Genomic DNA, 22,447 nt, shown 5'->3' with positions numbered 1-22,447 from the left:
ATCTCTATGAACCACTATCATCTTGTGAGATGACAGGTACACCCGATAGTTGTGAGGTGTATCAATGTATCCCACAAATATTCCTAACTCAGTTGTTGGAGCTAGCTTTTTCCTTTCATCGTTGGTAACATAATAGTAAACTGATGAACCAAAGATCCTGAAGTGTCCCACATCTAGTTTCTTACCTGGAAAATATTTTTTGGTGTACTCATCCCGAGAATCGGATGAGGACTCTAGTTCTACACATATACAACTATGTTGCATGATTCAGTCCACAAGTGAAATGGTAGGCCCTGATCATGTAACATTTCCTGTCAGCTCCCAAAATACTTTTGTTCTTCCTTTCAACCACCCCATTCCGTTGTGGGTTATGGGGTGCTATTAACTCCCACTGAATTCATTTTGATGCACAAAAGTTCTTGAATTCATTCAAAACATATTATCCACCATTATCACTCCTGGGATCCTTGATGTTCCTACCAATGTCTTTCTCAACAAGTGCTTTAAATTCTCAAAATTTAGAGAACGTCTGATCTTTCTTCTACAGGAAGAAAATCTAGTACTTACGAGAGAAATAATTTACAAATATTACATAATACATGTGCTTGGCCATGAAGGCTTTTGAGAATGGTCCACACACATTTGAGTGAACTCTTTCAAGGATCGCTTGCGCTTAACTATCCTTATCATGAAAGGTGGATTTTGTGTACTTCCCCAATGTACACCATTTTCATGTATCTCTATGCTCTAGTGCACCCTTGGGAAGTCATGTAGAAATCTGTTGTATGATCTTCAAAGCTCCATGGTGCAAGTGACCTAATATTCTATGCCACAATTCGTTGATGTGCCAACTTTTCACCTTATCTTCTTTTCCGCTCAAAGTAGCACAATATTCTACATCCAATTTGTAGAGGTTATTCACCTGAAGCCCAATCTGCTTCATTTTTCCTGAGGCTATGTGACGAAGAAAACCTTTCCTTTGATAAATATCACATCGTAGCCATGGTCCTCCAGCATAGAAACTAGAACCAAATTCTTCTTCAGACCCAGAACATACATGACATATTTTAATGTGAGAGGAGAACCAGACTCCCTATAAAAAGTAACAGTATCGATGTCATTTGCATTATACCTTCCATTACCTCCCATTTCAATGTGCATATGTAGGTCCTTCTCCTCTAATTAACTAAAGAATTCTTTATTGCAAGTCATATGGAATGAGGCTCCTCTATCAAGATACCACACACTACCCATCATTGATGTCACCATGCAAGCAATGAGGGTGAAATCCAACTCAAATTATGAAGCAAGAGCTTCACTTGTCACTCTTCTTGAGGGATTCTTTCCAGTCTTCTTGTGAAGACACTTTGTGGCATGGTCTCCTAGCTCATGACAGTGAAAACATTTAATCTTCGACAAGAACTTCTTCTTGCCACCCTGAATGGAATATGATTTGGAATGGGATGAATTACCTTTCCATTTATTTTCCTTTCTAGCTAGGGCACAGTTCTCCTCATCATCATGCTTGGATGATGATCCATCTCTGGTGTTCTGTCGAATATCTTCTTGCACCAAGTCGAACCACAAATTCTCCCACTCTGGTGGATTCTTCGTCCCATTTACCAAATATTGGTAGTTGTGCCAGCTTTGGGGAAGGCCTAGAAGTGTTATGCTGACTAGATCATCTTCAATGATTCTAACACCAACACTTCCAATCTCATCCCAACATTGTGTGAACTTGGTCAATTACTTTGGTATTGTATTACCCTTCTCTATATTTAGTTTCCTAAGCTTTTCCTTCAGTGATAGCTTCCTACGGTCATAGTTATTCTGAAATAGGTTTTTCAAGACCTTCCACATTGCATATGGAGTCTTCTTCCCGTGAAATCCTTATAGTATGATCCTTCTTTCCTTTTCAACATATTTATTCCACTCTACGAGATCTTGAGCCTTTTTTGTTGGAGGCTTAGGAATATCAGTGTCTATGAATTCCTTCAGCCCGTTATCTTCCAACACTACCTCCATCCTATCCTTCCAAGCAATATAGTTTGAATTACCCTCAAGGGAATATTCAAGTCTCAATACGTAGAATGAAATCTTGCTGACTTTGAAGAATCATACCGCAAATTTGATTTCACCTACAAAAGGCAAAATCATATTCTGATCTTCTAAAGTGATTTATGCTCTGATACCATGTATAAATTCCTTGTAGATTCAAACTGCTAATTGTAATTTACTAAAACAATAGACTTTAATCTACTCTAATCATTAGCAGAAACAATTAAATGATCATGAAATCACAAAGTATACAAGAGAAAGAATTCAATTAACACATTACACAATGATTTCCTAGGGAAATCCACATCTAAAAACCCATGCTATCTGTATATTTCATTGGTCAGAAAATATGATAAGATTACAATGCTTTTCTCACGCCTGAGCAACCTCTGCATCATCTCTATCTGTCTCACTACTTCCTAGATAAGCCCAGGCCAATACTTAACCAGTTTTCTTCTTTCCCAAGTCCCTATTTCTTTGCATTGTTTCCTTCAGAATAATTGCTTATTAATTAGGGAAATTCCTCAATTTGAATTGTACAATCCTCATAGGACTTCCTTTGACTGCATTCACCACTTGTACAATTCAAATGATTATACAACTAATATTACACTAGCATTGAACTCCAATCTCAACTGGGTAACTCTCAGATATGACATGCATGAGTTAGTTATGAGTGAATCATCAGTTAACTAGTTGAACACATGAAGCAACACCCTATTGTATGACTTCCTACTAATTCCTCCATTATTTGGAACTAGTTTAATTGAACCTAACTCAGTTAAACTGAATTAATTAATAACAACTCCTAATAAAATCAACCAGGGCTCCTATAATGTAAGAGACGCTCTACATCACTCTAGTTAGAACCTCAACTCAAATTAACTAATCCAACTAATTCAATTTAACTTAGTTAACTAGTACAAGTTGTCCTGTGATGTGGAATTACAATTTCATTCCTAATTTAATTCAAGGACAAAACTAAATCATGAATTTCTTGTTTCATTTTCAACAAATTCATCATGCCAAAAACAACGAGTTAGTATGATCCAATCAATAGTGCTAAGTCATTGTGCCAAAAATAATGAGCTAGGATGAGCTAATTAATGGTGCCAAGTCATTGTGTGAGCCAATCAATAGTGCCACATCATTGTGCCAAAAATAGAGAGCTAGTATAAGGAAATCAACAATTTCAAGTCACCAAGTCAATTCTGAGCCAATAAAAATGAACCAAGTCTAAGTCATATGATTCAATCGATAATTCCAAGTCACCAGGCCAAGTATGACCTAATAAAAATGAGCCAATTTTAAGCCATATGAGCCAATCAACAACGTCAAATCATTGTTCTACAGGGTTTTGACCCTGCGATCGATGAACATAAGCAATTTAGAGTCACCATTAAGACATGCCTTCACATATGATCATTGTTCACGATCCTTACTCTTAGTCACAATCATGCCTCCCATATATATACATGATAAGGGCCACATTTTATGGATGAGCTCACCCATGCAACCATGTTGTTGGAGGAGGCATTTGACTTATCCCACTAGTCAGACAGAAAAAGTGCTAATTGTCCCTACCAACTAACCCCAGTCAATTCAACAGTCTACATTGTAATATAAGATTAACTAATCATAGCTTAAATACCATAATCAATCAAACAATTAGACCTGGGTAACTATTCCAAAAGTACATATGTGTGTGTGTGTGTGTGTAGAGATGTAATGACCGTCTTCTGATATATAATAAGAATATATCTATTTTCTGCTTAGCTATCTCTCCATTACTATTTTCTCATACCTTTATATGCTTACTGTATAATTGCTTGAAGTTTGTCTACTGGTAAACATGTTCTCCATTCACTAAATTACAACATGGGTTCCATTGTCGGTAGTCAAAACTAGATTCATATATGGTGCAATAATAAATGTTAACCTTAGATGAGATACAATTATGGTGGGAAGCAAAGATTAATAATTATTTGAAGAATTACCCACGTAGAAATCTCTTGTTGTTTGCAGAATCCAGAAGTAATTTCTTTACAAAAGCACATGAGAACTTTATAGAAGGTGCTCCAATAGAAATCAAAATGCTTCTCGACAATTTCTCCCATGAAAAATCCTCAAAATGAAACAAATGCATGATTACTACTGAAATCACCGAATGAACCTACATGAGTGGCTCGAGTCAGTTCTAGAAGGCTACTGCGAAGAACAAGCGATAGAAGACCGGACCTCTATTGAACATATAAAAGCTAGATTCTACAACGATTTTTTCTACACAATTCCAACTCTATTACACAACTTTCTTCTTGATAAAGGGAGGATGGTACCGGGCATACCGGAGGAGGATCGGAGAAGGTCACGGTGGAGTTGGAGGGTCCCTAGATCGAGGGTAGTCCAGCGATGGTGGTCGTTAGATCGCAACAGAAGGGGAGAAGGTCTTCCACAGTAGAGCGAGTAGTTGTCCAGATGTTAACATCCTCCAATGGGTCCTCTTGTGTTGATGTGATTGAAGCCATAATCACATCAACACAAGAGGACACAACATTTTATGTGGAAACCCTTAAAGCAGAAAACCACAAACTATTGTTGTTTTTATTATTTAATTCATTATATATATTTTTAGGCACTGACTTGCTGTAGGAACACAGGTCCCCAAGATGTGCAAGAAAATACTTGTAATAGGCTACAACTTGATTGAGGCACCAACCATGAAAATGTGTAAGCAACCACTTTTTATAGGCTACAACCTAATTGAGACACCAACCTTGAAAATGTTCAAGCTTTTACTTTTTCTAGACTTCAACCTGATTGAGGAACAAACCTTATTATAGGCACCCACCTCCTTCTCAAACTTAATGTGGCCCAATTTTTACAATATTTAAAACTAGATCCACATGCTCTCAAAATAATATAAGTCTTCAAAACTAATCATGCTACTATCAAAATGAGTTTATTAAGCTGTCATATCCTATTAATACCTTGTTACACCTTGCTCATAAATATGGTCACATAAAACTCGTCTTGGAATATGTTTTGGCCATATACACAACACTTGTTGCACCCTGCTTATAATCCCATAGAACACATATAACTGATTCTAGGCATCAAAAATATATCATCAAGGATTCCATGCTTTCAGAATTCTTCACAATCAAATACTAATCATCATTCTTCTTTCATAATCAAATTTGGCTTCATAATGACCCAAAAAGCATATAAAAAAAAAAAATTAATTAATTATTCAATAGAAAGGCAAAATATGGGCATGCCTACAAAATGGACAAAGTTTGGTGGAAATTCTACATAAGGGATACTATCGGTGGCTTAATTATTTGAAAAAATGTATTTCCATAGAAAAAAAAAAAAAAATTAAAAATCATCTGCATGTTTGAACCTATCAGTTCAAAAAACATTAATAACATTTTAACCAACTGTGTTATACAATACCTTGTGCAAGGGTTGAGCTTCCAATTTATTTGGGTCAATCCAGAGAGGCCTTTCCATGTCATGACTTGCAAGATAATAATTGGGCTAAGCTCATCACAATTATGATAAATATGGGCCAATCAATAGTGTTAAACTATCACAAGAGCCAATTAATAGTGCCAAGTTATCAAACCAAAAACCCAAGAAAACTTCGAGTCAATCAATAGTACCAAGTCGTCGTGTGAGCTAATCAATAGTGATAAGTCATTGTGTGATCCAATCACCAGTCCCAAGTCATCATGCGATCCAATCAATAATGTCAATTCATCATGCCAAAAAAATTGAGCCACTCTAAGAAAATCAATAGTGCCAAGTCATCGTGTCAAAAATGACAAGCCAATCTAAGCCAATCAATAGTGCTGAGCCTGTAGAAATTCCTTGTAGATTCGAATTGCTAATTGTAATTTACTAAAACAATAGACTTGAATCCACTCTACTCATTAGTGGAAATAAGTAAACAATCTCAAAATCACAAAGCACACAAGAGAAATTATTCAATCAACACATTATACAATGATTTCCTGGGGAAGGCCACAGCTAAAAACCCCTGCTATCTGTATATTACATTAGTCAAAAAATATCAGAAGATTACAATGCTTTGGTCAAGCCCGAGAAACCTTTGCACTATCTCTATCTATCTCACTACTTCCTGGACAAGCCCATTCGAATACTTAACTAATTTTTTTCTTTCCCAAGTCCCTATTTCCTTGTATTGTTTCCTTGGGAATTAACCCCCTATTAATTAGGGGAATTCCTCAATTAGAATTGTGTAATCCTCATAGGAATTTCTCTAAATACGTGCACCACCTGTACAATTCAAATGATTATACAACTGATAGTACATTATCCCTGAACTCCAATCTCAACCGGGTAACTCTCAGATCTGACATGCATGAGGTTTATATGAGTGAATCATCAGTTAACCGGTTGAGCACATGAAGCAACACCCCACTATCTAACCTCCTACTAGTTACTCCATCAGTTGGAACTAGTTTAACTTACTTTAAATCAGTTAAACTAAACTTATTAATTACAACTCAAAATAAATTCAACCAGGGCTCCTATAATGTACGTGACACTCCACATGACTCTAGTTAGACCCTCAACTCGAATTAACTGAGCTAACTAATTCAATTTAACTTAGTTAACTTGTACAAGTTATCTTGTGATGTGGAATTACAATTTTTTTCCTAATTTAATTCAAGGACAAAATTAAATCAGGATTTTTTTGTTGCATTTTCAACACTCCCTCTCAACAAGAAAGGGATTATCAGATACCCAATCCTGCCTCTATGGAACTCGAATTTTCCTCTTGACAGTGCCTTAGTCAAGATGTTTTCATCTTGTTATTTTGTAGGAATGTACTCCAACAACGTGATTCTCCTCTACACACAATCTTGTATATGGTGATACCGGATGTCAATATGCTTGGACCGATCATGAAAAACTAGATTCTCAGAGAGTTTGATACAACTCTGGTTATCACAGTAAATCACTGTAGGATCCATATGCTAACCAAATAACCCAAAAATGATATTCTTCATCTAGATAGATTCACAAAATGCTTGACTAGCATCCATGTACTCTACTTCTACAGAATTTAGCGCAACTGATATCTACTTCCTGTTGTACCAAGAAATTGTTGTTGACCCAATATTGAAGATCACCTACGATGTGGTCTTCCTTTCGGATGGACTCCCTACCCAGTTTGCATCTATGAAGCCTTGAATCTTCACTCCTCTGTCTGTTTGTACGAAAAATCAAACTGAGTGGTGCCTCTGAGGTATCTCAACACATGTTTACCTACCTTCCAATAAATTTTGGTTGGATTAACCATTGCTTGGCTAAGCTGGTTAAATACAAAACATATGTTTGGTCGTGTGTTCTCCAAATACATAAGTGAACCCACAAGATTCTTGTAAATAGTAGCCTCCACTACTTCACCTGAAGTAGCATTTTTTCCTCCATTTCCCTGCTAGAGGAGTCTCCATGGGTTTTCTTCTCTCCATGTTGAATTTCTTCTCTCCATGTGGAACTTCTTCAGTATCTCATTGGCATACTTTCCCTTTGAGAAAAATAATTCCTCATCTCCTTGCCATACTTCCATACCAAGGAAATATTGCATGAGCCCCAGGTCCTTCATCTCAAATTCTCTTGGAAGATCCTCTTTGCAAGATTTTACCAACTTTTCATCACCTATTAGAATTAAATCATCAACATACAATACTATAATCAACAATTTACCTTCAACCACAATATGGTAAAAGTTCGCATCTGCTTCACTTTTGGTGAAGCCCAACCTAGTGAAATAGTTGTCAGTCCTGGTGTACCAACCACGAGGTGCTTGTTTCAATCCATACAATGCTCAATTGAGCCTCCACACATGAGACTCTCTGTTGAAGGTCTCAAATCCTTCTCGATGCTAAATGTACACCTCTTCCTTAATCATTCTTTTGAGAAATGCTAGCTTCACATCCATTTGATGTATCTTCCATCCCATCTGTTCTTAAAGTGCTAGAATAGATATGATTCAAGAGAACCTTTCTATTGCATCAAAGGTATCTTTGTAATAAATTCCATCCACCTGAGAGAACCCTCTGGCCACAAATATGGCCTTTTGTTTCTCCACACTCCCATTTGTTGCTTGGTTTACCTTGTAAAGCCATCTGGAACTCACCACTCACTTGTCTGCTAGTCTTGGGACCAATTCCCAAACATTTTTTTTTATAATGGAGTCATACTCCTCTACCATGGCATCAACCCATACTGGTTGTTGCACTACTTCCTAAAATGAGGATGGCTCAATCTCTACACTCGTGCTCATTAGAACCATGTAGCCAATGTACTGATTTGGTGACCTCCTGTGTCTGTGCTATGATGATGGTTCTCCCACATCCTCTCTAGCATCATGCATTAATCCGTCAGCCTCTTTGTTGCACTTCCTTCCATCTCTAAAAGTCTCTACATGACTGGGTGCTTACACTCTCTGCTCCTCTGCATGTGGCTACTCCGCATCATCCTAAGGTTCTTCCTTTGGATCTAAAATATCCTCATCTCCATGCAACTGAAGCTCCCTCTCAAGGGAACATATGATGGCCTTCTCTTCATCGAACTTCACATCTCTACGAACCACTATCATCTTGTGAGATGACAGGTACACCCGATAGTTGTGAGGTGTATCAATGTATGCCACAAATATTCCTAACTCAGTTGTTGGCCCTAGCTTTTGCCTTGCATCCTTGGTAACATAATAGTAAAATGATGAACCAAAGATCCTGAAGTGTCCCACATCTGGTTTCTTACCTGGAAAATATTTTTTGGTGTACTCATCCCGAGAATCCGATGAGGACTCTAGTTCTACACATATACAACTATGTTGCATGATTCAGTCCACAAGTGAAATGGTAGGCCCTGATCATGTAACATTTCCCGTCAGCTCCCAAAATAACTTTTTTCTTCCTTTCAACCACCCCATTCCATTGTGGGTTATGGGGTGCTACTAACTCCCACTGAATTCATTTTAATGCACAAAAGTTCTTGAATTCATTCAAAACATATTATCCACCATTATCACACCTGGAATCCTTCACATTCCTACCAATGTCTTTGTCAACCAGTGCTTTAAATTCCCGAAATTTAGAGAACGTCTCATCTTTCTTCTACATGAAGAAAATCCAGTACTTATGTGAGAAATAATTTACAAATATTGCATAATACATGTGCTTGGCCATGAAGGCTTTCGAGAATGTTCCACACACATTTGAGTGAACTCTTTCAAGGATCGCTTGCGCTCAACTATCCTTATCATGAAAGGTGGATTTTGTGTACTTCCCCAATGTACACCATTTTCATGTATCTCTATGCTCTAGTGCACCCTTGGGAAGTCATGTAGAAATCTGTTGTATGATCTTCAAAGCTCCATGGTCCAAGTGACCTAATCTTCTATGCCACAATTCATTGATGTGCCAAATTTGCACCTTATCTTCTTTTGCACTCAAATCAACACAATATTCTACATCCAATTTGTAGAGGTTATTCATCTGAAGCCAAATCCGCTTCATTTTTCCTGAGGCTATGTGACGAAGAAAGCCTTTCCTTTGATAAATACCACATCATAGCCATGGTCCTCCAACATAGAAACTAGAACCAAATTTTTCTTCAAACCCAAAACATACATGACATATTTTAATGTGAGAGGAGAACCAGGTTCCCTATAAAAAGTAACAGTATCGATGTCATTTGCATTATACCTTCTGTTACCTCCCATTTCAATGTGCATATGTAGGTCCTTCTCCTCTAAGTCGCTGAAGAATTATTTATTGCCAGTCATATGGAATTAGGCTCCTCTGTAAGGACTCTTGACACCACATATCTCCACAATGGTATGATATTGTCCACTTTGGGCCTAAGCCGTCATGGATTTGTTTTTGGGCTTTACCCCAAAAGGCCTCATACCAATGGAGATATTTGTCCATCCTTATATACCCATGATCCTCCCCACTTCTAGTCAATGTGGGACTTTGGTCGTATACCCAACAATCCTCCCCTCGAACAAAGGACCATTGAGCCTCCCCTTGAACGATTATCCATCCGTCCACTCTCTACCAACCAGGATTCCCCGCTCCAATGCGTTGGAAGCACACGCCTTACATGGAAGCACCACCTGCCTCGAGAGCTTGCTTTAACTGAGCTCATCCACGGATCCCATTGTGATATTACTGGGGCTCACCACCTTCGTTCGCATTCCGAGGATTCATCAACTTGGCTAACTTCGAATGATTCATCAACTTGGCTAACTTCGAACCTTGGCTCCGATACCACTTGTAAGGACTCTTGACACCACATATCTCCACAATGGTATGATATTGTCCACTTTGGGCCTAAGCCCTCATGGATTTGTTCTTGGGCTTTACCCCAAAAGGCCTCATACCAATGGAGATATTTGTCCATCCTTATATACCCATGATCCTCCCCACTTCTAGTCAATGTGGGACTTTGGTCGTATACCCAACATCCTCTATCAAGATACCACACACTACCCATCATTGATGTCACCATGCAAGCAATGAGGGTGAAATCCAACTCAAATTATCAAGCAAGAGCTTCACTTGTCGCTCTTCTTGAGGGATTCTTTCCAGTCTTCTTGTGAAGACACTTCGTGGCATGGTCTCCCAGCTCATGACAGTGAAAACATTTAATCTTCGACAAGTCCTTATTCTTGCCACCCTAAATGGAATATGATTTGGAATGGGATGAATTGCCTTTCCATTTATTTTCCTTTCCAGCCAAGGCACAGTTCTCTTCATCATCATGCTTGGATGAGGATCCATCTCTGGTGTTCTGCCGAATATCTTCTTGCACCAAGTCGAACCACAAATGCTCCCAATTTGGTAGATTCTTCGTCCCATTTACCAAATATTGGTAGATGTGCCAGCTTTGGGGAAGTCCTAGAAGTGTTATGCTGACTAGATCATCTTCAATGATTCTAACACCAACACTTCCAATCTCATCCCGACATTGGGTGAACTTAGTCAATTACTTTGGTATTGTGTTACCCTTCTCTATCTTTAGTTTCCTAAGCTTTTCCTTCAGTGATAGCTTCCTACGGTCATAGTTATTTTGAAACAGGTTTGTCAAGACCTTCCACATTGCATATGGAGTCTTCTTCCCATAAAATCCTTATAGTATGATCCTTTTTCCCTTTTCAACACATTTATTCCACTCTACGAGATCTTGAGCCTTTTTTGTTGGAGGCTTAGGAATATCAGTGTCTATGAATTCCTTCAGCCCGTTATCTTCCAAGACTGCCTCCATCCTAACCTTCCAAGCAATATAGTTAGAATTACCCTCAATGGAATATTCAAGTCTCAATACGTAGAATGAAATCTTGCTGACTCTGAAGAATCATACCGCAAATTTGATTTCACCTACAAAAGACAAAATCATATTCTGATCTTCTAAAGTGATTTATGCTCTGATACCATGTATAAATTCCTTGTAGATTCAAACTGCTAATTGTAATTTACTAAAACAATAGACTTGAATCTACTCTAATCATTAGCAGAAACAATTAAACAATCATGAAATCACAAACTATACAAGAGAAAGAATTCAATTAACACATTACACAATGATTTTCTGGGGAAATCCACAGCTAAAAACCCCTGCTATCTGTATATTTCATTGGTCAGAAAATATGATAAGATTATAATGCTTTTCTCACGCCTAAGCAACCTCTGCATTATCTCTATCTGTCTCACTACTTCCTAGATAAGCCCAGGCCAATACTTAACCAGTTTTCTTCTTTCCCAAGTCCCTGTTTCCTTGCATTTTTTCCTTGGGAATAATTGCTTATTAATTAGGGAAATTTGTCAATTTGAATTGTACAATCCTCATAGGACTTCCTTTGACTGCATTCACCACTTGTACAATTCAAATGATTATACCACTGATATTACACTGGCATTGAACTCCAATCTCAACTGGGTAACTCTCAGATATGACATGAATGAGTTATTTATGAGTGAATCATCAGTTAACTAGTTGAACACATGAAGCAACACCCTATTATATGACTTCCTTCTAGTTCCTCCATTATTTGGAACTACTTTAATTGAATTTAACTCAGTTAAACTGAATTAATTAATAACAACTCAAAATAAAATCAACCAGGGCTCCTATAATGTAAGAGATGCTCTACATCACTCTAGTTAGACCCTCAACTCAAATTAACTAATCCAACTAATTCAATTTAACTTAGTTAACTAGTACAAGTTGTCCTGTGATGTGTGTTTGGTCAATTTAGTGTGATCTAAATTGCTATTTATAATGTCAATCCGGGGTTCGTAAACTGACGAAGTGAAGTGTACTATATGTACTAGATAACCATTTCCTTAATCTTTTGTCGTTTTTGAGTTTTTAGTTTATTTTTGGATTTATCTTTCCCTAATGTGTGATGGTAAGAGTGAAAGTGAAGTGTGAAGTATGGATGGTGATGGTGGTTTCTACGGTGATTTTCTCAAACTTGAAAGTGCTCAAGAAGAAAGCTTTAAAACAACTAAACTGAAATCAATTCTTAAGAGAAAGTAAATGCATCAAAAAGTGAACTAATGACAATGGCCCAGTATCCTTGCTGCTGAATGAAAAGAAAGTAAAAACTGAACTTAAAGCAACTCAAACCAAAAGCAAAGCAACTAATTCACACTACTTAAACTCTTCAGATCCTTTACCCTTCAACTCAATCTACCTTGTGGGAAGTAATCATGAATAAGTCAAGCAATATGCTATCTAAATGGCAAGAAATTAAATTGCATAAAAGAAACTAGTCACACTACTTTAACTCTTCTGGTCCTTTACCCTTCAGCTCAATCTACCTTGTGGGAAGCAACCATGAATAAGTGTAAGCAATATGATAACTAAGTTGCAAGAAATTAAATTGCAGAAAGGAAACTAATCACACTACTTTAACTCTTCTGATCCTTTACCCTTCAGCTCAATCTACCTTGTGGGAAGCAATCATGAATAAGTTTAAGCAATATGATAACTAAATCACACTACAGTTAGTGATATTCTGATTTCTTGCTAATAGAGTCACTTCACTATAGAAAGAAACCATAAATTGATGAGCAGTATGATATCTAAATAACAAAAAAAATAAGTAAGTAAATCACAACTTGAAAAAGACAGTGCTGAAATTAAACTTCAGAAAATGAAAGTTAGCAGGAAGGACAAGATGATCTCATATGCCAATAGTTATCAAAAAGATGAAAATTTGCCCGGGCTGCCTAAGAAAACCTGCAGAAAAGCACTGATCAGTTGACAGTTATAAGAAAACAGGGGTGAAAATCTAAACAGCAGTGAGTTAAGAAACATCAAATGAAGTGTTATGTACAAGTTAATGATACAAGATCATAATAAAACCAAAGGAAAACTTTACAAGGCTTCAGCGCGCAGGGGCCCTCTGCCACTTCAGCCGGTCAACAAGTAATCACACAAATAAGCTCAGAAAAGTCTTCTCATATATTAAACAACAATATGTATAAACAGTGGGGTGACAATACAACAGTTCAGAATTTACATAAGGGGAAAAAACTCCTTTACAGCGTTCATCGACGCTTTATTTATAATGACAAAATGCTGAAACTATCTAACTAACTCCTACGCTATTGACTGTATTGCCAAGGACACGTAGATCCCTTCAGCCGAAATCTAGCGTAATTGTCATCATGTTTATTAAATCTCTGGAGTGGTTGCTGTTAGATTCCGGTTACAGAAGTGATCTCCAGGTGTGCTGGTGTCTTCGTGAGCTGAGGACTGTGCCACGTAACGTTCACGTGCTGAAAACAGAGACGTGCCACCGCTGAACTCTTTGGTTGGCTCTACCTTTGACCTTCGTTGACCGTGACCTTCCATGGATGATTTGGCTGCTTCGAAGGGACACGTTCCATGTATCCATCACCTGGAGCTTGCCCATGTGGCTCGTTTCTTCATAGGACACATGTAGCACAACTTTTAACAAAATAGCTGCGGAATCCTGTGCTTGCTGCGGAAACCTGTGCTGGCTGCGGAAATTGACAAGTTTCCGCAGCTGCATGAACAAAAAACTAAACCAAACAACAGTCATAAGTATAGTCAGAAAACCATGTAAAGAGCTCTTTTTAAACTATAATGCAATGATTTAACAGCTGGGTGGATGCAATAAGTGGAAAAGGAAGGCTGAGAGGGTGTATAGGAAGGTGCAGGTTTGAGGCTCAACATACCCCCACTGTGAAGGTGTTGCATGTCCTCATGCAACCAAAATTGAGTTATTTCCCTCTAATCCATGTGTTCTGATGCTTCTGCAAGGACATCTAGCCCTCTTTTCTTCTTCCTTGATGCTAATATCATCCTTGGCTTCCTGACTAGGCATTTGAACTTGAGGTTAATCAATGCTCTGCTTAACTTTTTGCACTTCTTCTTCAGTTTTCTGTTTTTCTTTTGCCACAGTCCTAAATGGAGCATAGTATTATCATGGACAATCTTGTCTACTTTACTCTGCTCTTTGAGTGCTTCATTTTCTTGTATGATGTGCCTATTTAGGACTTCTAACTCAAATATTTCCTGTTTCAAAGACTGAACTTCTCATATGTGTGTGTGTGTGGGCGAAGGGGGCGGAATCCTCTTAAACATGTGAGGATGATAATATTCACGTATATTTAAGGAACTCTTGTTTCACAATAGTAATATAAAAATCAACACATTTAAAACTATGTTTTGACACTTGAAGTGTCATATATGAATCTGGGTTTATAATTAAATGAGTGTGTAGTATTATGAACCCAAACAATAGGAAAACACATATACACACCATTATTTTTGGCATCATTGTTGGGTAGGCACGCAAAGAAATAAGACTTCTACTTTAGAATAGATATAGGAAAGATACCAGATCAAGTTAACCCTATGTAATTTTCAACTACCCTTTTGATAACCCTTGTTCAAAGTATCCTACATTAGGTAACATTAGATGCATAGAAAAGAACAATACCAAGCATCTTCATGCAGCGTAATAAGATCCACCCATCTATTGAGCATTGGCAGGAAAACGAGGTAATCCTCAAAGTGGTTCGAGAACCTAACCCAAAAATCCAAAAGAATAAATAACACCCAATATAATAAGTGATCTCCTAAAATTGAGTCAGTAGCCAACATAATCATTGATACCCCAATGGGGTATCTCTCTTCCTTGTCTTCACTCTCCCTCATGCTTGACTCCCAGTCATAGAGCTTTCCCAGTCTTTCTAACGACACTGGATTTCACTCATTATTCAACTTCTATGTTTGATAGTTTGAGTGACCTTGGAGAGTTAACTCTCCACTCACCTATTCAAAGGCCCTAAAGAACTTAAACTTGTTGGTGTTGTTAATGACAAATTAAAAAGTTCTAGTTATTTTTATTAAATCACTTGATTTTAGAGGGCTGCTCTTTAAGTCAAAGGTATAAAAAAAGTGAAACTTATGATGTTTTCAACACAAAACAAATCAATAGAAACTTAACTATATGCATGCAATTATTTTCTTTCGATGAACAAAGACTTCTACTTGGTTTTATGAAAAGCTTATGTAAGCAAAATACTCTCTTCTTTTAGTTTTTCAGAAACACTCCACAGACACTCAAAATCTAAAAAGACTAAGAATTCTTATGATGCAAACTGACCTAATGCAATTTTAAATGATGATGCAATATCCTATGAATACTCATACGATAAGAAAACGTGCTTCTTTATAATATCAATAAGCCAACTTGACAATAAAGAGGGCAAAAATTTAATAACAAATTTCCCTCAAAACCAAGAAAAACAAATTGAAAAAGTTAACAATTTCTAAAAAAACAAAACAAAAGAAACCAAAAAACCAAAAGTTTGGAAAGAAAAAGAAAGGAAAAAGCTATGTTTTTGTCTTTTTCTTTTAAAAACCCAAAGAAATTTTCGAGGTCATAAAAAGACTACTAAATTTCAAAGATCAAGAAACAAGCACCAAGAGTCCTTAAACTTCGCAAGTTATACAACTCATCAATAAAATGAAACTTGAAACGAGAAAGGACTACAAACTTGCACAAACTGATATGAATAGCAGTAAAATACTTCAGCAAACCGACAAAATGTCAAGAAAGACTCTCAAGATTGCCAAAGAGACACTCAAAAATCACAAAAAACAAAAAGGTCAACCAAAAGGGAAAGCAAAGCAAAGAAATTTGAAATTTGGGTTATAAACGAAATTAAAACCAATTTCTTGTTTTGGAAAGCTAGAACATCCAAGAACTTCAGACAGAAGCCTTGAACCCAAGACACAAACCAAAACCTTACTCAAAAAGCAATCCTAGGCCAACTAGGTTTTCACTGAGAAGGAGATTCGAAATTGAAAACTTGCAAGAGAACAGAGTTCTACAGACAGTGGATGACTAGAAAATAGCAGAAGTCACCAGGCAACAGACCTAACTAGGAAAAATATTTTGAAAAAACAATTCAAAATTATGTATACGTGACTGTGTAAAGACACAGAGGTGTGCACACGCATTTCAAACACAGGAAACTCGCGTATATATGAGTCTATTTGAGGAAACAAGTGTGTATACATGACTGTATCCCAAGAAAAACACATATAAAAAGATCAATCAAGAAAACAAAAAATCAAGGCCTGATCCAAAAGATCAAACTTGATGCCTAGGAAGCTAATAAGTCAATGACACTGTAAAAACAAGAAATCCAGAAAAAAAACCTTGATAAAGACCAAACAACCCAAACTAGGAAAAACAAGAATGTTTTCCCCAGTGGAGTTGCCAATTTTGTTGCGGGTGGAAACACCCTAGGGTGTTGGGTTGAAAACCCCAAAAGAGCGGAGGGCATACATCAGAAATAAATGTGTAGACAAACAGTCTAAATGCTTAAACTACTAAAGTGGGAAGAGGTGGTATTACCTGGAGGTCCTATGTTCGAGGTCGATCCCGCAGGGTCCAAACCCTCTTCTCCTTTCGATGCCTTTAGAACCTGTAACTTATCTAAGAAAAGGATATACAACAATAGTAACAGAGAGCATGTTCATAATATATGTGTTAGATCATATAAGCAAATGAACAATTGAGCATTAATATAAGATTTATAAGCAAATCACAACATGGATCAATGCATAAACATGAAAAATATCAGGAACATAAACATTTGTTTATTGATGTAAGCTAAATGAAAGGTGGAAAACTACAACCTGAGTCTTCCTCTAGCTCTAAGAGGAACCGTCCTCTGGATCCATCCTATCCCGACCTCAACAATATTCCTCCATCGATACACACAAGGATGTCATACGAGGGATGAAGGACATCTCAAAAGAGGAAACAAAGGTTTCCTATAACTTGGGAGTGCAGGAGGCACAGGGATTTCTTCAGACTCGATCAAGGATCAATCAACTATAATATCAATATCTCATCTCTTCTCCCCTTAGGCCTTCCCATGGAGGTTTATTTATACTTCTCCAAATTAGTTTTTTTTAGTTGGGAAATAGTTGGGACACAGGCTATAGTAGGTGAGTAACAGGTAAAACCCGTAAACTCCGCTTGAATTTAAGGAGATTATTTATTTTTTAGTTTTTTAACACATATACGCAGGTTGGGTATATACTAACCCGCATGTACATGCTTTTAACACAGGGTAAAGTAGCATATGAGAAGTAAAACACTGTTTTTTAGAATTTGGAACAAGTCTGAAAAGGAAGGGTTGCCCTAGGCCATAACCAGAGCATCAAATCTACTAAGAGTGGTAAATGGTGCTATAACACTTAATATTTTTCTTATGCAGTTAATGATTTATGTTTGTGATCAATAGTTATTGAATTCCTTTTGAAAGTTTCAAGGAGAGAGGTTTGGCGATTTATTTATCAAGAATTCAAAACATTCACACAACATGCAAGAATAAACACATGAAGACACCAGATGTAAGTGGAAACCCCAGAGGAAGAAAAACACGAATTTTAGGTTGAAAGTGATGTGAAGGCAAGTTGCTACACTTTATTACATCAGATTTTTGTAGGCTCCAACCTACGAGAGGCTCCTACCTTGAAGGAAGCTCCAACTCCCACAAGTTTTTTGCAGGCTACAAGCCACAGGAGGCTCCTACTTGAACATGCTACAACCTGTTCCTTTTCAAGCTACAACATAGAAGGGGACAAAAATATCTCAATCGCAATGTCATGTTACAAATGTTTGTTACCTCATTTACAGTTCTGCTATCAAGTCTACTACTGCATTTCTTCTCCTTTTCACTTTGCATCTCTTTCCTTGGTGCTCATCCTCTTTCTCATGCAGATTATTTTTCTTCAAAAAGTTCTCTTTCCATTCTACATTGTATGATTTATAGGAAATCCATATGGGTTTTTTGTATTCTTTGTAGGAATATGAAATGAAGAATTGTCTCCTGGGATTACAAAAATCCGCATACACTTGTCCCTTCATTTTTAGTTCTGAAAGAAATTTTGTAATATAAAATAGAGTTGAAATAAAATAGCTCAAGTAGCAATGGTTACATGAGACAAATCGGATTTGTATCATACATTTTTCTATTAATAAAAGCATATATTTTTCCAACTTGTGTTTCAATAGCTTTTGTTCAATTTGGCAATGTTTAGCCTTCACATTGATAATCATTGCCTTTGCACTTCACATAACTTTCAACCTTCTTCAATTCAAGCCATCTAGCATTCAACATAAATCAAACTTTAAGAAACATTCTTGCTCATAATATGCATACAACAACATAAGTCAACATTTTGATTCAACATCCCAAGCTCAAAATTCTGATTCACGTAGCTTCTCCTTTGCCATCAATGTCAATAATGGCAACAATCTCTCCCTTTGGCATCGATGGAAACTCATTCATCCTCCCCCTTTTGTCTTGAAAGATATTTCTCATTACTGCCCATAACCTCTGATTACCTCCCCCTTTGACATCAATGGAAAGGGGCTATAGATTCCTTGTATACCTTTAATCCACATTTATCCATTTTCATTTTTCAGCTCACTATAAAAGAGTGCTGCAAAATATTGTTGTGAAAACACTCTATAAAACATTTCAAGAATAATTTTGAGAGAACACTTTGTAAGGAGAGAATGATATGTATGATAATTCCATTATATTGAGAAAAGTCCTTGTGTAGAAGTGCAAAGAATATAAGAATAAGGCAATAATTTTCATCTCCTGATGGACAAATCATTGTTACAAATATCCAGGAAGGATGTTCCATAGTGAGCTGTGAGGGAATAAGCATGTTAGGGCTCAAAACCCTAATTCATAAAACTATGCTTGAGAATGTATTAAAAATATTACCAATGCATCAATTTTCAATGTTGCTTAATGTATTAATCTCCAAGGCTTCCAAGATTTGCAGCATTACACAGTGTTTAATGTAGTAAGGTAGGAGAGCAAACTTATATCATATGGTTGTCCACAATTTATCCACCTGGCTTCAAAATAATTCCCAATGAATTAACATTATATTACTGAGAATGACTCCTTGCTTTCTATAGGTTCCGAAACATGTAGTCTTCTATACATATCATCATATGATATATTCATCCTCAAACATGGAAAGTTTTAAAAAAACCTATCAGCATATGATGGATTCATTCTGAAATCATATCAACCCTTGAGCCAATGACCTTCAATCCATGAATTCAATGGTGGTAAAAATAAACACATACTACCAGTAAACCAACATCCTTCAATGAATGACTTCAACGGGGATAAAAAGAAACACATACTACCATTTAAACCAGTTGCATCATTATGACCTTTGACTTCATGCATCCAATTAGCTTTACGAATGGCTTAGAAATTTGTGCGCTTCTTAGAATATGGGCATCAATGGAAATATAAACACAAGAACAATGGAGTCTATAATCTTCATTTTCACACTGCGTTTCAGGCTTTTATATGTGTGATATTCTAAAGTAATGTGTTCTTCACCTTTTTGTCGCATCAATCACTCAATGTGAAATATTTGAATGATACTTAGAACGAGTATACCCACAATATTTGAGTTTCATTTCCATAACATATACTCAACCTCCATTTTCTTGGAATCGATGATCCACATGGACATCTACCTTAACTACGTTTGAGCCCACGAGAAGAATTTACATCTATCCTGTAACTGCCAATCGACATCGAATTTTCTTATAAAAATGACCATCGTTAGCATACTGAAACTCACGTTTTGATATTATGTAATATCAAAGTTGGTATTAAAGTGGTAATTGAAATGAGTTGACTTGCATTTTTTCAGCTTTTCCTTCTACTAACAGGGAGGAATTCAGTGCATTTCCACAACACCAAGGAGGCTTATGCTCCACGTGATGATTAGTCTCAAAATTCTAAGCTTCCCGCTGATGATCAGTCTCAAATTTAGAAATGCATTGTGGTGGGGCCCAGTATTGTAGCAATAATGCTACAACTCCTGGAACTCCCTTCTTTAATTTTATCAACCCGGTAGTTTGTAACGAACTTGGAAGCGACGGTGCTGTATGCACAAGTACTAGCTCTTGCCGCAGCTGTCACTTGGTCAGCTGGCACAAGTCCGGTAGGGGCTTAAGCCAACCTCTATGAGCTCTTAGAAGAAGCTTTTTAACTGATGGATGAAAGCTAACTCAAAGGAAGCTAATCTACTTGCAGAAAGAAACTGAAAGCCAAAAAGAAACGCAAACCCTAGCAAACCCTAATTCTACCAGCTAGTCCTACTGACGCAAAGGAGAGCATGCAAACTACTGAAAGAGATGCCATTACTTCTATGAAGGTAAAATACATGTGTCTAGACTACCTCTATCTGAAGAAAACATCTTTTTGTATTTTTGTTCAAGTTGTTGGAATTATCATGCATGTGCTTCTAACTGGCTTTTTACTGTGCAGGGGTAGATCAAGGGGAGAAATGCTTGGGAAAGGTTGGGAAGGTTCAGAGAGGGTCTAAGGGGTCCCTAGCACCCTTCCAGAGAGTTTCACAAAGTTTGGCTGCCAAGAAACCGCGTTTATGAACTTCTACAGGAAGTTTGCAGGGGTTCTACAGGATGTTCTGGGATTTCTACAGGATGTTTAGTAATGGAATTTTGGAGCATGGATGGAGGGAAAAAGGTGGAGGAATGAGTATGGAGGTGAAATAGGGGTGTAGGGGAGTTCAAGGCTTGGAGGATGGAGTTGAGGAGAAGGTGTAGATGGCTGGACTTGTTCCAAGAAGGCTGGAATAATGCTGCACAAAAGGTAGGGTTATGAGGGCAATGTGGCAACGTGAGGCAAGAAACCAAGTTAGGAGATGGAGAAGATGGGTTTGAGGGAGTCTGGGCAGATAGAGAAGTGGTATAGGTGCTCTGCAATTTGTGTTTCCAACTGAACCAACAAAGACATGCAAGAAAACAAAGATCTAGCTATGCTACCCTAATATGTTCTGGCTAACAGTAACGAGAATGGACAACATCTTTATTTGCAAGGAAACCATGTATGTTAACTATGAAATGAATCATTTAAAGATCTGAACATGTAACCAACCTCTGCAAATGCAAACAACACACTAAGGATTGCATGGTAAAGCAAACTAGTGTTTTTGTTTGGGACAACACGGTTATTCCAACTCCAGCCCCTGATCCAATAAGGAAGAGGTGAAACCAAAAGTGTTTGCTGACCCTTTTTTGGAGCCTTTTTCTTGTTATTATCCTACCAATCTATTCTAAACATGAGAAGCTACTTTAACCATCAAAATAAATCTAAATAACAAAGCAAGATTTAAATATAAATAGCAGATTTTATTCTAAGAATGCAACAAAAACACATAAAGATAAACAAAGGAGGTACTGGGCGCTTGAGATGGGCCCAAACCCAAGAGCTACAACCTCCTAAGAGAGATTTAGAGCTGGTGCAAAGCTGGATTCATATTTATTGAGCAAGAAAAGAAGAGTTACATCAAAACTGTCCACAAGGGAAACTTGAAAATGTGCTGAAAGCAAAGCTAATCTACTACCTAAACATCGAACTACAGACTAGCTAACTTCTACCTACAAAATGACTAACCATTGGATACAAAATGACTAACCACTAGCTAACCAAAATGAGGCCCTAAGCCTTCTTATTTATACAAATTGAGGACCCCAACAGGCCTCCTAAACTTTAGGGACTCGGCTGCCCAAAACTTGTAGTTAACAACAGTCCTACTTGACTTGCTTGGCTGCCCTTGTGCTAATTGATTTGGTGGCCCTTGAACTCCGAGCTGATGGTGGAGAATTCGAGGTAAGGGCCCATAAATGAAGGGGACACCTTCCTACAAATCCTCTCCCTTGTTCTCCCACGAATTTGGCTGCCAAGTGCTCATTAAGACCTTCAATTTTGTC

The sequence above is a fragment of the Pinus tabuliformis genome, chromosome 3_1 (genome assembly GCF_031772625.1).
Source record: "Pinus tabuliformis cultivar Carrire ecotype Pingquan chromosome 3_1, CPIR1, whole genome shotgun sequence".
In the NCBI taxonomy this organism is placed as follows: Eukaryota; Viridiplantae; Streptophyta; class Pinopsida; order Pinales; family Pinaceae; genus Pinus; species Pinus tabuliformis.
Note: the sequence above shows the minus strand (reverse complement) of the source record.